The sequence below is a fragment of the Mauremys reevesii genome, linkage group 4 (genome assembly GCF_016161935.1).
Source record: "Mauremys reevesii isolate NIE-2019 linkage group 4, ASM1616193v1, whole genome shotgun sequence".
In the NCBI taxonomy this organism is placed as follows: Eukaryota; Metazoa; Chordata; order Testudines; family Geoemydidae; genus Mauremys; species Mauremys reevesii.
In genome coordinates, this window is record NC_052626.1 from 29041849 (window position 1) to 29058496 (window position 16648).

Here is a 16648-nt window from a genome sequence, read left to right on the forward strand (position 1 = left end):
TGGTGTTGGGTTCTGCTGTGGACCACAGGCAATCAGGTTTGATGAAGTGGTTCACCCCCTCTCCTCCCCCCGCACGCAATAACAACTCTTTGGGGCACATTTTTGTGGCTTCTGTGGAGTCAAGGAAAATTCATCTCTTGGCCATAGTGATTTAATATGATTTGATCCTTTCTGGCTGCATCTATTTACAGAGAGTTTTCTTGAAAATAACTGTTGCAGTAGCAGCGGAGCTAGCAATGATAGGATTTGCAGCATAAAAAGGGCCTCTGGCATTTTTATTACTGTATCATCTAGACCAGTGGTTTTCAAACTGCAGCTCGTGACCGAGTACTGGGTCATGGAATGTAAGGCACTGAGTCGCAGCAGCTCTGGTCAGCACTGCTGACCGGGCCGTTAAAAGTCCCATCAGTGGTGCTGCCCAGCTAAGCCAGGCTAGTCTCTACCTATTCTGACCCCGCGCTGCACCCCAGAAGTGGCCAGCAGCAGGTCTGGCTCCTAGGTGGAGGGGCCACAGGGCTCCACATGCTGCCCCTCCCCCAAACAATGGCTCCACACTCCCATTGGCCAGTTCTGGGGGGGAAGGGGGTGGCTGTGGGCATGTGAGCAGCTTGGAGCCACTTATGTGCCCCTGCATAGGAGCCGGATCTGCTGCTCGCTGTTTCCAGGGCGCAGCCCGGTCCACGGTGCCAGGACAGGCAGAAAGCCTGCCTTAGCACCCTTGCTGTGCCGCTGACTGGGAGCCGCCCGAGGTAAGCCCGTGTCCCAACCCCCTGCCCCAGCCGAGCCTCCCCCAACCCGGAGCCCCTTCCTGCACCCCAAGCCCCTCATCCCTGGTCCCACCCCAAAGCCTGCATCCCCAGCCCAGAGCCATGACCCCCTCCTGCACCCCAACCCCCCGCCCCAGCCCAGAGCCCACCCCCACACCCTGAACCCCTCATTCCTGGCCCTACCCTGAACCCCTCACCCCTGCCCCCCCAAACCTCTGCCCCCTGTGATGCTCCCACACTGCAAACCTCGCTAGCTCCATTGGGTCATGGGCATCAACAATTTTCTTCAAGTGGGTTGCTAAAAAAAAAAGTTTGAAAACCACTGATCTAGACCTGCTCTGACTTTTGTCTCCTATGAAACACAGCTAGCATACTTTTGGCTGCTATAAAATTTGGTCCAATAAAAGATATTACCTCACCTACCTTGTCTAATACAATAATGCTAGACAAGTAGAAGTAGGGAGAGGCTCAGAGGCTCTGATCTAGAATACACCAGCATAAATCCACAGTAACTCCAATCACATTGGAATCTGACTGTGATCAGAATCTTGCTTGTGATCTGTGAACAAGCTCACAGGAAGTTTAAACAAAAAAGGAGCTAAATTAATTCTTGTTGTAAGCAGCTACCACTCCCATGGGAGTCTCTATGGTGTAAGTTACATGTGCGTGTTCAAATGGGCCAGAAAACGGCTGTAAGAGGGACACTGCTGTAACCTGCCCCAGTGCGGCGCCCAAAATGCGCATCATTTACCCACAGTGGCGGTGGGAGGGGCGGTACCAGGAAAAGCAATGAACTGAAGGTTGTACAGTGACAGATGCCAACCGAACCAGCATCTCCTCAGGTGCGCTGCTCGGGCTCAGATGCTTGGCTGGAGCTGGTCCCTGGCGCACGCCAGAAGCAGGAAGGGAAACACGCCGGTGACCCCGGTGCTGTGACTCGCCTCTCGGTGCAGGGCGGGCACATCCCCGCCCCTACCCCACGGAGACCTGTCGGGTGCTGCCTCCCCCGTCTCCTCGCTCCACGTCACCGCCCCGCGGCGCTCCCCTGTTCAGCTCCTCCCCACAGCCCATGGCCCGCGGCTCCACCAGCACCGCCTCCTGCCCCCTCCCCGGCGAACCACATGACCCAGGCGCCGCAGAGCCGCCGCCGCGCAGGCTCCCTGGCGCTTCTCCCCCCCCCCCCTAGTCTAGGGCTCGGGATCAAAATGGCGGCGGCTCCGGCAGCGGCGGGGCCGGAGAGAGGAAACAGAAGGAGCCGCTGAGCGGGTCAGGCCGCGAATGGAGCCCGCGGGCAGCAGCCGCTGTTGGAGGTGAGGAGCCACCGGGGGCAGTGCGGTGAGTATCTGGGCTCACGGGCCATGCCCCGGCCCCTTCCACCGGGAGCTGGGCTGATGCCCCCATCGCCCCTCTCGCCCACAGGTCTCCCTGTACTTGTCCAAGAGCTGAGCTACAGCCCACCCGCCCTCTCCATAGCACGGGGGGCTGGACCGTAGCCCTCCAGTACCACCGCCCACCTGCTGGCCTACGGCCCCCTTCACTCTCTCCCTCCAGGTTTCCCCTGCGCTCCCACCCCAGTGCTGGGCTGCAGGGCTCCCCTTACGCCCACCTCAGGCAGCTTCCCCTTCTGCCTCGTACTGAGTTGTAGGAGTCCCTTTCAGCCCATGGGGCTTGGCTTAGTTTTCCTTCTCCGTGGCTGTCTGCAGAGTCTCTCTTTAAACCAGTGAGTTGTGGGGCCCCCTCCACTCCACGGGACTTCGCACTGTCCACGTGGTGGGTTGCGGGACCCCCAGCCCAACTGTTTTCCTCATGGATATCTCATTGCTCGCCTTAAGCGAACTTGGAGTACTTTGCAGACAATGTGCATGCTTGTCCCTCTGGTACATTCCCACTGCTGGTGGGATGGGGTTTTCATGCTGTTTGCTTATGCATCTCACTTTCCCTCTGTCACAGAAGGGAATGTATGATGACTCCCACCTCAACCGTAGAAGTGGTGTGAGACTTCATGTGTTTTTCAGGCAATTTGAGATTCTTGGGCAAAAGATGCCTAGAAATGTAAAGTGCTATCACCATAACAGATACATAGGAAGGTAATAAGACATCAACTTTGTAGGATTTGCACCCATTTAAACCATATCTGGATTTGGCCCAGGGAATGCAATACAGCATCTTTTAGCTTTGTTTCTTTTTCTTTCTAGTAGCCAAACCAATACAGCATAATATGATAAATCTGAAGTGCTTGGCAAACTGCACATACAGCACCACTGAAATGCAATCACTTCTGGTGTGTAAATAATAACACTTTTTATTTCTGTTTCCTCTTACATCCATTTTGGATATGAGTTTGTTAGTGGTAATAACTTTAACTACCTTACACAGAGGTGTTAAGCTTTGATTTATTTGACTAAAAGCTGGTATAGAAGAGTACATCTCATAGCACTTTACAAACATTAACACCACTCTCAGTGGACAAGTATTATACTTGTATTACATAAGGGGAGGGGAATTCCTTTTACTTACATTCACTGACTTATGTTTTCCTGCTTTGAAGCTCTTGTGTATGAAACCAGAGTACAAATGTTTATTTCCCAATTAGAAATTCAATGCCAGCGTAACTGTCAGGCTGAGTAGATGGTACTTTTATCATTAGTTATGTTATCTTGTTTTTCCAAATGTAAATAAACTCAGTGGATTGCATTGTCTGAACCTTAAAAAGTAGAAATGGTTACTCTTGGCAGAATATCGGAAAGTGTAATATATATTCAAAGGAATGCGCTTGGCGTGTATGTACCTTCAGAGAATAATTTTCCTATTACTAGAATTGTAATTGATACATTGAAATGCATTGAACCAATTGAGAACTTACTACAGTAGAACCTCAGAGTTACAAACACCAGAGTTACGAACTGACCAGTCAACCACACACCGCATTTAGAACCAGAAGTACGCAATCAGGCAGCAGCAGAGACCTCCCCACTCACCCCCCCCCCAAAAAAAAAACAAATACAGTACAGTACTGTGTTAAATGTGAACTACTAAAAATAAAGGGGAAGCTTTTTTTTAAAAAAAAAGGAAACTGTTTCTATGTTTTATTTAAAGCAGTATTTTTCTGCTGCACAGTAAAGTTTAAAGCTGTATCAAGTTGATGTTCACTTGTAAACTTTGGAAGAACAAGCATAACGCTTTGTTCAGAGTTATGAACGTTTCAGAGTTACGAAAAGCCTCCGTTCCTGACGTGTTTGTAACTCTGCTGTTCTACTGTACTTCAGCACCACTCTATGTGTAGTAGCACTATGTGATTGTTTCCTGTACATACACATACTGATCACTGGCCTAGTGAATCAGATCTGTAGTATCTATGACTGGAAAAGTTGGTGTGATAGGCAGTAATTGGTATTTCAGTTCAAATGTTGACTTGCATGGGGTCTTCATGTGGGCAAGGAGGACATTTAGAAAGTTCTGTTCAAGTTTACAATCAATGTTTGTTTCTATTCCTGATGCTTCCCAAAGAACTGATACTAAATTCTTTATAGTTTGATGTATGCAGTGTTGTTGTGGCCATGTTGGTCCCAGGATATTAGAGAGACAAGGTAGGTGAGGTAATATCTTTCATTGGGCCAATTTCTATTAGGGTGAGAGAATGAAGAAGAACTCTGTGTGGCTCGAAAGCTTCTCTCTCACTAGCAGAAGCTGGGCCAATAAAAATATTACCTCACCCACCTTGTCTCTTTATACTTTGACACAGTCTCACTAAGAGTTATGTTAATCTGCTTCAGGGCGCAGCATTAGCAGCATTTGGAGTGGGTTGACATTTTCCTCCAATTTTATATGTTTGATCAGACTAGAAACACAGTTTTTAAGTTTAGAAATCTTGAACTACTTTTTCTTAGTTACACTCTGGTTTAATTTTTTTATGGTTGTACTTGTTAATATAAATGAATTTCCTTGTATGTCCAGATTCCCCTGCTGAGTCATAGATGGTTGTGTTGTAATCATGTATACCTGGCACTGGATGACTTACAGAGATGCATATATGAAAGACTTGAATTATTTTTATAAGTCATCTTAGAATACATGCACAGACGTGCTGCTGGGCTGTTTTCTCAGGTTTTGAGCCTGTTTAGGAGACAGCTTGAAATTTTGTGTGTATTTTGTGAATATTACATATTCTGATGCAATTGTAGAATAAGCAGTTTTAGTTCATTTCTTTGAATTAATTTCAGCAGGATTGTCAGAGCCTTGAGACCAAAGTTAGCCTTCATTTGAGATAAGAAAAAACTGCTGCATATGTGATAAAGTTCTAGGTTCATACCAGTGGATAAAACAAGACAACCTTTACAATACATCATACTTGTTATTCGCATTAGTTAAGGATTTATTGTGGCAAACTCGTGTTTAAAACTGTTACAAAAATATAACTAGAACTGAAGTTTTCATACTTCTAACATGTTTGTGTAAATGTAAAATGTATTTGTATAGGTTGCCAAATGGCTATTGAGACTGGTATACACTCTCTTCAGAACAGATGCAGAAAAGTAATCAGCAAGCTTAGTCTTGGGGTTAGATTTCACAAATTGGGGGGAGGGATAGCTCAGTGGTTCGAGCATTGGCCTGCTAAAGCCAAGGTTGTGCGTTCAATCCTTGAAGGGGGCATTTAGGAAAACTGGGGTGTAAAATCTGTCTGGGGATTGGTCCTGCTTTGAGCAGGGGGTTGGACTAGATGACCTCCTGAGGTCCCTTCTAACCCTGATATTCTATGAACCTGAATTTAGGAAGTCTGTGTTCAGATCTGGCTCTAACACCAACTCTGTGACACTGGGTGAGTCACTTAATCGCTCTTCTCATTTTTACAGCCCAGGTACTCACAAGAATGTGTGAGGCTTAATTCTCAACGTGCTGCTAAATCCTTTGGTGGAAATTGATACACCGTTGCACAGTATTTCTCATGTTAATCTACCAATATACTGTGAAAGTAGAATAAATTATATTGTAAAAATAAGAATGGATTAAAGAAATGTTGTATGTACCTTTAAGCAGAAATAAGAAATGTTGAAATACAGGTGCCAGGAAAAGAAACATTAGGCATAAACAATGGTGCTAATGGCAAAACATTAACAGAAGATGGGTAGTAGTTAGTAAGGGAATAAAATATGCATGCCTAACCCAGGTAAACTTATCTGATTCTGCTCCCTTTGTTATCTTGTTAAGTTCTCATCCTTTTATCTGTATAAATAAGATAGTTTGTGTCTTGCATGGGGCTCACATTATCTGGGTGTTATTAGCAGAAGCGCTGTGCTAATAAAACAGAGTGGTCTGACAAACTGTGAGTCCTGAGTCTAACTTTGACAATACCTATACTGTGACCTGACAGGACTGTTTTTGTGGATGAGAGAATTTTTGCGGATGAGAGAATAATTGAATTTTCATGTATGTATAAGACTATAGGCAGGTCCACACTTAAAAAGCAGCAGCGCTTTAGTGAAGATGCTGCTCTGCTGATAGGACAGCTGCTCCTGTTGGCATTGTTAATCCACCTTTGTGAGAGGCAGTAGCTATGTCAATGGGGGAAGCCCTCCCATCGAGATAGCACTGTCTACACTGGGGTTAGGTTGGTATAACTGCATAGCTCAGTGGTGTGGATTTTTCCCACCCCTGAGTGACATAGTTACACTGAGATATATTTCTAGTGTAGACCTGGCCTACCAAAAAGTATACAGATTGTAATGGTGGTTTTGAGTGCTAATGACTGTTTGGAATGATCACCACATCACACTTCACGGATAAGCCCGTACACAATCTGTGTACTTTTTATTTTAATCTTTTGAAAAAAGAAAAGAAAGCAAAATAGCAAAGCAGGCTTAAGCAAAACTTATTTTGTAACTTGTATCTGAAATCTGACTTTAGCTGCAGCTTCTAATTTTTAGTGCAGTGCTGCTTCTCTCTCTTCCCCCCCAAGCTAGACTTACACCAGGAAGTCAAATAATGTCAGCAGCTCACCTGGGAGTAGGATTCAGGATCCTCTGTGCTTACAGTTCTTTGTTCTCATGACTAGAGCACAAAGCTCTCTTGCAGCATGAAGACATTGAGTTAAATTGGAAACTGTTTAAATTGATCATTGAGTAGTACAGAAGTCCACCCAAACAGTGAAAGACTCGTGTGTGTGTGTGTGTGTGTGTATGTATATATATATATTTAAAAAGTGTGTAATTCAGTAACTAAGTAGAACTGAATGATTTATAGATTTTGGGGGAGGGTCCTTTTCTTACATTTGTGGGTTTAAATCATTCACCCACGAAAGCTCATGCTGCAAAACGTCTGTTAGTCTATAAGGTGCCACAGGATTCTTTGCTGCTAAGCATTCCTGAATAGCCATATTGGATCAGAGCAGTGGCCAGTACCAGCTGCTACAGAGAGAGACCTGCAGCAGGTAATTGTGAGATAACCTGCTTCCAGGGGAATTTTATTCCTAATCCCTCAAAATTAGAGATTAATTTATGCTCTGAATCTTGAGAGTTCAAATACCTTCCAGAGCTTTTTAAAAATATATATTTACTATTATAACTGAATAATCTTCTCTGTATAAATGTCTAATCCTCTTTTGAATCCTTTTAGGTTCTTGGCCTCTATCTTGGGGCACTGAGTGCAACAGTCTAATTGTGTATTGTATGAAAAAATTTACTGTTAGAATTTGCCACCTCTCAGTTTCATTGAATGTCCCTTTTTCTTGTACTGAGATGAATAGAAGATCCTGATGTACTTTTACCATTTGTAGTTTTTTGTAAGCTCTCATCACGTTCTGTTGTTTGTGTCTTTAAAGTAAACAGAATACATCTTTTCAGTCCCTCCTCGTGTGAGAATTTTTCTGTGCCCTGATCATTCTCGTTGCCCATATTTGATCTCCCTCTCTTTCTACTATATTCTATTTGAGATAGCATTATTTCAGTATGCTAATTTGCAGCTCTTACTCTTAAGTATGATAAAAGGAGAACATTTGTCTCCTAATTTCTTAACACCAAAAACTTGAGATGATCATCCAAAGGGAAATATTTGTCATAGTTAAACTTTTAACTAGTTTGAGTATAGAAAATCTTTCCCTAGCCTTTCCTTTCAGCTTTGTTTTTTCAAGACCTAATAAAATTCTGCTACTTTCAGAACTGATTGACAGATCTGTGTTAAACTTCTACTGTTAGTGGTGATGCTTCAGTTTCAACAAGTAGAGGCTTGCTAGTAAATGTCTGTCACTTGATCAAAGAATTACATACTTTACGTGGTGTCACTCAATTAGTGGATCTGAAAATTTAGTGCCAGCCAATGTCATCTTATGATCTGGAGTCAGATATTGACATTAGATGCAACTATAGATCCCTTGTATGTAACTAATAATCCAATGGTAGGATTTTAATCAGGATTTTGCTTAAATACTATGTACAAACCTGTCTATAACATTAATCCTGTGGAATGTCTTGTCTTGTGTACTGACATAAATAATATTTGTCAAGTATCATATTTGTCAGTTACCTTAGGAGTGTACCTAATTACCCGGATCTCTTTATATAATGTGATACAAGAGGGCAGTTACTTGTCTTTTGATGCTTTGATAACTGTGCAAAGAAGCAAAATTTAAAAAGCTTAAAAGTAAAGTTATTGCCATGCGTTAGTCATTCTGATAAATACTTCTAAAAGGCTAGAAAAATAAGGAAGTGCATTTTAGGAAGCAATATAAAATCTTAAACTCTCCTCATTGCCTTCATGGCTCAACTTCATCCTGGCCTGCATCTTGGATCTTATTTTGTCTTCCTTCACTCCACTAATGGTGCCACCCTCAATGCTTTTGTTGTTTCCTTCTCCCTCTCTCACCTCAGTCCCTTTATACTTTGGAAACACTTGTCAGGCCCACACCCATCTCACTCATATTTCTTGTGAAGACTTCCACAACATATCTGTGTGAACATGAGTCAAATGCCATCTCTGTCTCAGGCCATGGCTACACTTGCAAATTTGCAGCGCTGCAGCAGGGTGTGAAAACACACCCTCTCCAGCGCTGCAAATTGCGGCGCTGCAAAGCACCAGTGTGGTCAAAGCCCCAGTGCTGGTTTCCCACAGGGAGGTGGAGTACGGACAGCGCTGGGAGAGCTCTCTCCCAGCGCTGGCGCTTTGACTACACTTAGCGCTTCAAAGCGCTGCCGTGGTAGCCCTTTGAAGTGCAAATATAGCCATAGCCTCAGTGTTACTTAATAGAAAAGACTGGTGGAGGAAATTTGAGATGGTGTTAACTTTAGCTTATTTTTCTTCCAAGTGGGTCTTATCCTTGGTGTATCATGGCCCAGTCCTGCAAACACTTATTCATGTGAAGCCTTGTCTACGCACCAACTTGCACCCCTGTAACTAAGGGTATCTTTAAACATCTATAAATTTATGCAGACCCCTGTATGGACACGCTCTTGGTTTAAAAATAGCTTTTATCAATTTAGTTAAGCTAATTGGTTTAGCCAACTAGTTAGTTCTTGGGGGGCAAGGGCTGTTCTTATCTGTGTCTGGTGATAATCTGCAAACTGGACACCATTAAATAAGGCTTGAATAAAGACTGGGAATAGATGAGTCATTACACTAACTAAAAACTATTTTCCCATGCTAATTTTCCCCCTGCTGTTACTCATACCTTCTTGTCAAGTGTTTTAAATGGGCCATCCTGATTATCACTACAAAAGGTTTTTTTTCTCCTGCTGAGAATAGCTCACCTTAATCGATTGGTCTGGTTAGAGTTGGTATGGCAGCCTCCATTTTGTGTGTGTGTGTGTGTGGGTGTCTTCCTACTGTATTTTCCACTATATGCGTCTGATGAAGTGGGCTTTAGCCCACAAAAGCTTATGCTCAAATAAAATTGTTAGTCTCTAAGGTGCCACAAGTACTCCTTGTTCTTTCTGCTGATACAGACTAATATGGCTACCGCTCTGAAACCTGGTAATAAGTAGTACACCTCTACCTCGATATAACGCGACCCGATATAACACGAATTCGGATATAACGCGGGAAAGCAGTGCTTCGGGGGGGGGGGCAGGGCTGCGCACTCCAGTGGATCAAAGCAAGTTTGATATAACACAGTTTTACCTATAACACGGTAAGATTTTTTTTGGTTCCCGAGGACAGCGTTATATCGGGGTAGAGGTGTAGTCTTCTTTCTGAAAAGAGCACCTATATTAACCTAAGCAATTTGTGATGTTTTCATTCCTTCCAAGGTATCTTAAATCCTTTAAGGAATATGCTCATGTATTATATACTGATCTCTTATGAAGTATTTTTTCTGAATGACTGGATTGCTTATCTTGTGTTAAGATGTGAAATGGGAATATTGCTTCCCACAGCAGCTGCTACACTAATTTTTTTTTTTTTTTTTTTACAAACTATAGCAATAATGGTCCACTTTAGGGGAGGAAGGTAGGGAAGAAAAAGAAAAAGGTGAGTTATATGTTGGGAGCAGGAGGAAAAGATACTATAATGTCTTTGCATGATAGGTAGTTTGTCTTTTAAAGTAATCATAATGAAAGGAAAGGTTTTTGTGTTGTTCTTTTCCTCCTGGTCCCAACATATAACCCACCTTTTTCTTTTTCTTCCCTACCTTCCTCCCCTAAAGTGGACCATTCAAAACAACAGAATGCTATAAGATAACGGCAGGAGTAATCAATTATTTTTTTGTCAAGATCCAAATTTCTTGGTCAAAATATAGTAAAGGTCCAGAGTCCAGAGAAAATAATACAAAAATAATAATGATAATAAGTAAATAAAAAGATTTTTGCAGTCTGTTCATAAGTGTCTGGCAGTCCAGATTTGGCTGGCGGTCCCGCTATTGACTACTCCTGGATTACATGGTTTGCCAGGGCCTGTGAAACCCTATTCTTTCTCCATTTGACTTCTCTAATCATCCCCTCTCCTTTAGCTCATTCTTCATGAAGGCTCTTGTCTTAAACAAACCAAACATGGAAATCCATTTAAGGTTGACACTTTGTCCGATTATAGGCATCTGTGCTGCAGATATCTGATATATGGGGGATGAACCTGATACAGATATAAAGTCCTATAATACATGGGAATAGCTGAGTTAATTAGCTTGCTTTTCAATTTCTTTTGGCTACTTGCTTTCTTCAGAAACATTATTAGAACCTCCTGGTAAAGGGGGGAAAAAAACAATTAAATTCATCATACCTGCCACTTTCCATGCAGATACCTCCATTACAGTCTGATGTGGTACCTCTAGGAAGTTTTGAGGTGCATTATACTGTTACATTCTTTAAACATTGCAGCATAGATGGAAACAATAATACTATTGACAAAATGCATATTTTGGAGCCATGAAGGCATGGATCATTTGGTATAGTAACAGAAGTGACATTTTTAACAATAAAGCAAGGCAGTGCACTTTGCAATACTTTTGTTTCAGAACTGTAAATGTAGTGTACTGGACGAAAGCTCAGTATTTTCTAACAAGTATCACATACAATGTGTAGAAGAACATGAAAAATATTGTGTTATGATCAGACTTTCAGACATACCAAACACCTGTGGTCTCACTGAAATCTGTTACAGTTGGTGCTATGGGGTTTTGATTTCTCCAAAAATGTGTGTGCGCTGTTAATTCAGCCATCTATTGTGTCTGAATTTAAACAGAATTGAATGCTTATCACGTTCTTTTTGTTGTTGTTGTTGTTGTTTCTGAACTATCAGATTTGGATCAGAAAGTAGCTCCCATCTCTGACTCAACTATTAATAACTTTATTTTTTATTCATTTATTAAACACCTCCAGGAAAAAAAGGATTTATAATGGAAATACTGAAAGACTTTTTATTATACCAGGGTTGTCATCAACTGCTACAATATTAATTTCTAATTACAAAAATGTAGATTACAGTCTTGGGAAAGTGTTTTTGTAGGCATTTCTGTGCTTAACCTAGGCTCTTATTTGACTGAGTAAATGACTCTGTAACCTAGGCAGTACTGGTGATAAAATTCTTCTCTAGTCATTGAGTCCAGAAAATAGCAGTAGTTAGTTACCAGTCAGAGATTTACAAAAGATCAGTATTTGCTTTTGTTGGATTAACTATCAATTTAAGGAGAGTACACCCAGAAATTGAGGTATATTTTTGTCAAAATATTTTTATCTTCACTTCTGAGAACATCTCAAGTAATTCTGACATATTGAATGGTTTTGCAGTTTATTGTTGTGATACGCCCTGGGGTACCCAGGGTTGTGTAACCTCTCACCACCACCTGCCCCTTATGGTGAAGCAGCCTTATCTGTGTTTGCTGTGGATCAGCTCCCAGAACCCACCAGCCTCTGGTGACACAAGCATTGCCTTCAAGGTCCTTGCAGGCTTTGCTCTCTATGTATAGATATGATAGGCACACACCAGCCCCCAAATCCTCGGAACGTTCTCTGCAATGTCTAGCCGGGAGGGCCAGAGTGGGCTATTCCCACAGGAACAGTACACAACAGCTTGTGAGATTCAACTCAGGAGCAGCACTTTGCTTAACACCACAGCACTGAGATATTCTGTTTTCACTATAAATATAAGTTACAGTAGATTCCACTGATTAGCATCCCCTTGGTTGCCATAAAAAAATTGCTATTATTCAGCAGTTGCTAATAAGCAGAAGGCAGATTTGTGAGACTGCAGCTGGGGAAGGGAGCACTGGGAGAAGTCCCTTTCCTGGCTGCAGCCATGCAACTTACCTGTGGGAAGGGCAGAAGCTGGGGAAGGTGGTGGGGCTGCAGCCCAGATTCTGGTGCTTTCTAAGAGGCGTGGGGCCCACGGAGCAGCATGACTGTATCTTTCTATGTGCTCTCCAGGCGTCAGGGCTCAGCACTTCCTTCACTGCATACAGTCCCCCAGCAGGGCAAAGCCTGGAGAGCACAGCTCCAGCATCTGTGCTGCAGCCTCTCTCCCTGCCATAGGTGGCGAGTTATATGGGCCCATGATGCCTATGCTACACCAACATTCAGGAACATGGGCCTGGCTCCACCAATGTTTGGGCTTATATTTTACATACATTTTGACATAAATAGTATCTCTGTTCACAATTGTCCACTGAGCATCAACTTGAAGGTCACGCTTAACCTTATTTTCATAGGCGCAGGAGCTAGGGCTGTGGGGGGGTGCTGCAGCACCCCCATGTTTTACACGCGGTCTCAGCTGCCGCCCAGGGCTCTGCTGCCGGCCCTGCACCCAGGGTGGGGGGTGTGGACAGGAGTAGCATATATATTGGCTTACAAGGCAGGTGTGGGAGGCAGGACTTGGACCCGTTCTGAGCACCACCAAAAATTATATAAACTTGGCGCCCATGCTCCCTGCTACTGCTCTGCGCACAGCCCTTTACTTCTTGTGTAGTTCCTGTGTGCAGGCAGGTTTGCCAGTTTGCAGCCCCAGAAGGACGGGCTGGGGATAGGCTGAGCATTGACTTCAGGCAAGTTTGCAGGTCTGCAGCCAGAGAAGACATGTCTCAGCACTTTCTTCCCTGGCTGCAGCCTTGTAAACCTGCCTCCCGGTGGTGACTTTCTTCCAAAAATGTTTCTAATAAGTGGTGTGCCGTTGCTAATATCTGAATTCCATTAAGGTTGATGTTAATGGGATGGTATTGGTTCCCAGCAATATGTTGCCAGTAACCGGAAGCTGCTAATGTCAGGATTGATATTAAGCTGAAGCTACTGTACTATCAAATACTAGAGATGGTAAGGATATTGGAAACAAATGGTTACATATAAAGCAAAATCATAATATGCTTTCTAGAGACTAGAGTTAACAGACTAACTTCCCATCTAAAGAAGTTTGTCACCCAAAGTGCTCTGCAGCATTTTCAACCAAGATTGGCTGAGACCCTACTTTCATGAATGCAATACGTTGTCCATTTATTTCCTAGGTGCAGGATGCCCAGGTGTGATATCTGCTTTCTGGAAATACCCCCCGTCTCCCGAGTTCATTGTCTTTGCTCCTAGACAGGCTAACGATCTTCCCCTCCCTCAACTCATTTTTTCCTGTGTGTTAATTTCTTGTTTTCATAAACATTTGTCTTTGTTTGTAAATGGGAAACCATTGTAAGCTTAAAATGTTTAATTTACATCCTGACAGATCCAATTATTACTCCCTGTCTGGAAAAAACAATGAGGAGTCCTTGTGACACCTTGGAGACTAACAAATATATTTGGGCATAAGCTTTTGTGGGCTAAAACCCACTTCATCAGATACATGGAGTGAAAAATACAGTAAAGTGTGTGTGTGTGTATATATATGTGTGTGTATATATATTGCAGCACTTGAAAAGATGGGAGTTGCCTTACCAAGTGGCGGGTCAGTGCTAATGAGGCCAATTCAATCAAGGTGGATGTTGCCCATTCCCAACAGTTGACAAGAAGGTATGAGTATCAATAGAGGGAAAATTGCTTTTTGGAAGTGGTTGGTCATTACAGTCTTTATTCAGGCCTAATTTGATGGTGTCCAGTTTGCAAATTAGTTCCAGTTATGCAGTTTCTCGTTGAAATCTGTTTTTGAAGTTTTTTTTATTGAAGAATTGCCACTTTTAAGTCTGTTATTGAGTGTCCAAGGAGATGTAAGTGCTTTCCTACTGTTTTTTGAATGTTACAATTCTTGATGTCTGATTTGTGTCCATTTATTCTTTTGTGTAGAGACTGTCCTGTTTGGCCAATGTACATGGCAGAGGGGCACTGCTGGCACATAATGACATATATCACATTGGTAGATGTGCAGGTGAACGAGCCCCGGATAGTGTGGCTGATGTGATTAGGTTCTTTGAATAGATATGCAGACAGAGTTGGCAACAGGGTTTGTTGCAGGGATTGGTTCCTGGGTTAGTGTTTTTGTTGTGTGGTGAGTTGTTGTTGGTGAGTATTTGCTTCAGGTTGGAGGGCTGTCTGTAAACGAGGACTGGCCTGTCTTCCAAGCTCTGTGAGAGTGAGGGATCATCTTTCAGAATAGGTTGTAGATCCTTGATAATGCGCTGGAGAGGTTTTAGTTGGGGACTGTAGGTGACGGCTAGTGGCATTCTTTGTTTGGCCTGTCCTGTAGTAGGTGACTTCTGGATACCCTTCTGGCTCTGTCAGTCTGTTTCTTCACTTCACCAGGTAGGTATTGTAGTTTTAAGAATGCTTGATAGAGGTCCTGGAGGTGTTTGTCTCTGTCTGAGGGATCAGAGCAAATGCGGTTGTATCTTAGAGCTTGGCTGTAGACAATGGATTGTGTGGTGTGGTTTGGATGAAAGCTGGAGGCATGTAGGTAAGTATAGCGGTCAGTAGGTTTCCGATGTAGGGTGGTGTTTGTGATCATGTCTTACTTGCACTGTAGTGTCCAGGAAGTGGATCTCTTGTGCGGACTGGTCCAGGCTGAGGTTGATGGTGGGGTGGAAATTGTTGAAATCCTGGTGGAATTCCTCAAGGGCCTCCTTCCCATCGATCCAGATGATAAAGATGTCATCAATGTAGCGCAAGTAGAGCAGGGGCGTTAGAGGACGAGAGCTGAGGAAGCGTTGTTCTAAGTCAGCCATAAAAATGTTGACATACTGTGGGGACATGCGAGTACCCCTAGCAGTGCTGCTGACTTGAAGGTATAAATTGTCCCCCAAATCTGAAATAGTTGTGGGTGAGGACAAAGTTTAGCCACCAGATTTGCTGTGACATTATCGGGGATACTGTTCCTGACGGCTTGTAGTCCATCTTTGAGTGGAATGTTGGTGTAGAGAGCTTCTACACCCATAGTGGCTAGGGTAGTGTTTTCTGGAAGATCATCAGTGGATTGTGGTTTCCTCAGGAAGTCAGTGGTGTTGCGAAGATAGCTGGGAGTGCTGGTAGCATAGGTCCTGAGGAGGGAGTCCACATAGCCAGAAAATCCTGCTGACGGTGCCAATGCCTGAGATGATGGGGCGTCCAGGGTTCCCAGGTTTATGGATCTTGGATAACAGATAGAATACCCCTGGTTGGGGCTCTAGGGGTGTGTCTGTGTAGATTTGTTCCTGTGCTTCTTCAGGGAGTTTTTTGAACAGATGGTGCAGTTTCTTTTGGTAACCCTCAGTGAGATCAGAGGGTAATGGCTTGTAGAATGTAGTGTCAGAGAGTTGCCTAGCAGCCTCTCGTTCCTATTCTGACCTATAACTTTGACTATTTTTGAAGGTGCTTCTCCCTCCCATAGTAAATGGAGTTCTCAAACTATCAGGTTTTGTGACGGGCAATTACCTCTTCCAGCAAACTACAAAAAGTTCACTAGATTTCTAAGTAGTTATCTTTTTTTTTTTCCCGCTAGTAAAACTGATTTGATGGATTAATTTTTCTAGTACCAGAATTTCCCACACCTTAATATTTAACTTTATATTAAATCTAAAATATGGGTAGAGTAACAAATTTTCTATAATTCATTTTAGGATGCAGATGCTGAAGGCAATTTTATGCAAGTTCTGCTTTCTAAATTAATTGTACTAGTTAGTTTGGTTCTGCATAGCAGTATTTTTAGAGCAAGTCATGAAGCAGGAGATCAGAATTCAAAAACCTTGGCCCAGTGTCATTACCCAAAGACGACAGTGCAGTATCATGTCCAGCTTGATAAATGAAATACAATCTCTTATTTAAAAAAAAAAAGACTTAAGGGTTGATTTTTGCATCTTTAATCTGCAGTGACAACAAATGTCCCAGGAAGTATGTTTAAGGGGAGCAATGAGGGGAGGGTGGGGATAGGTGTCAAGAAAGCACAGAAATGGGTGGGAAGTCAAATTGATATCAGGGTATGTCTTCACTGTAGGCTTAACCTAGGCTCTTACCCTCCCTCCCCCCCATCCACACACACACAACCCTTAAACCCAGGTTTATATGTGCTTTGAATCCAGGTTTGCT

At 43.2% G+C, this 16648-nt stretch overlaps 2 protein-coding genes across 8 annotated transcripts in view; one reads left to right on the top strand and one right to left on the bottom strand.

Moving 5' to 3' along the window:
- LOC120404373 overlaps window positions 1-2532 on the bottom strand; it is a 28835-nt gene extending 26303 nt beyond the window's left edge. The window contains exon 1 of the transcript XR_005597965.1: window positions 2374-2532. The gene's annotated coding sequence lies outside the window, so the exon portion shown is untranslated. The remainder of the gene's footprint in view (window positions 1-2373) is intronic.
- The window catches only part of BTBD7 (BTB domain containing 7), a 103638-nt gene continuing 88948 nt past the window's right edge, over window positions 1959-16648 (top strand). For 5 of the 7 annotated variants that reach the window (XM_039536771.1, XM_039536772.1, XM_039536770.1 and 2 more), the window contains exon 1: window positions 1959-2102. The gene's annotated coding sequence lies outside the window, so the exon portion shown is untranslated. Of the gene's footprint in view, window positions 2103-2962; window positions 3049-16648 lie in introns of all 7 variants that reach the window. The other 2 variants (XM_039536775.1, XM_039536774.1) reach the window with 2 other exon arrangements.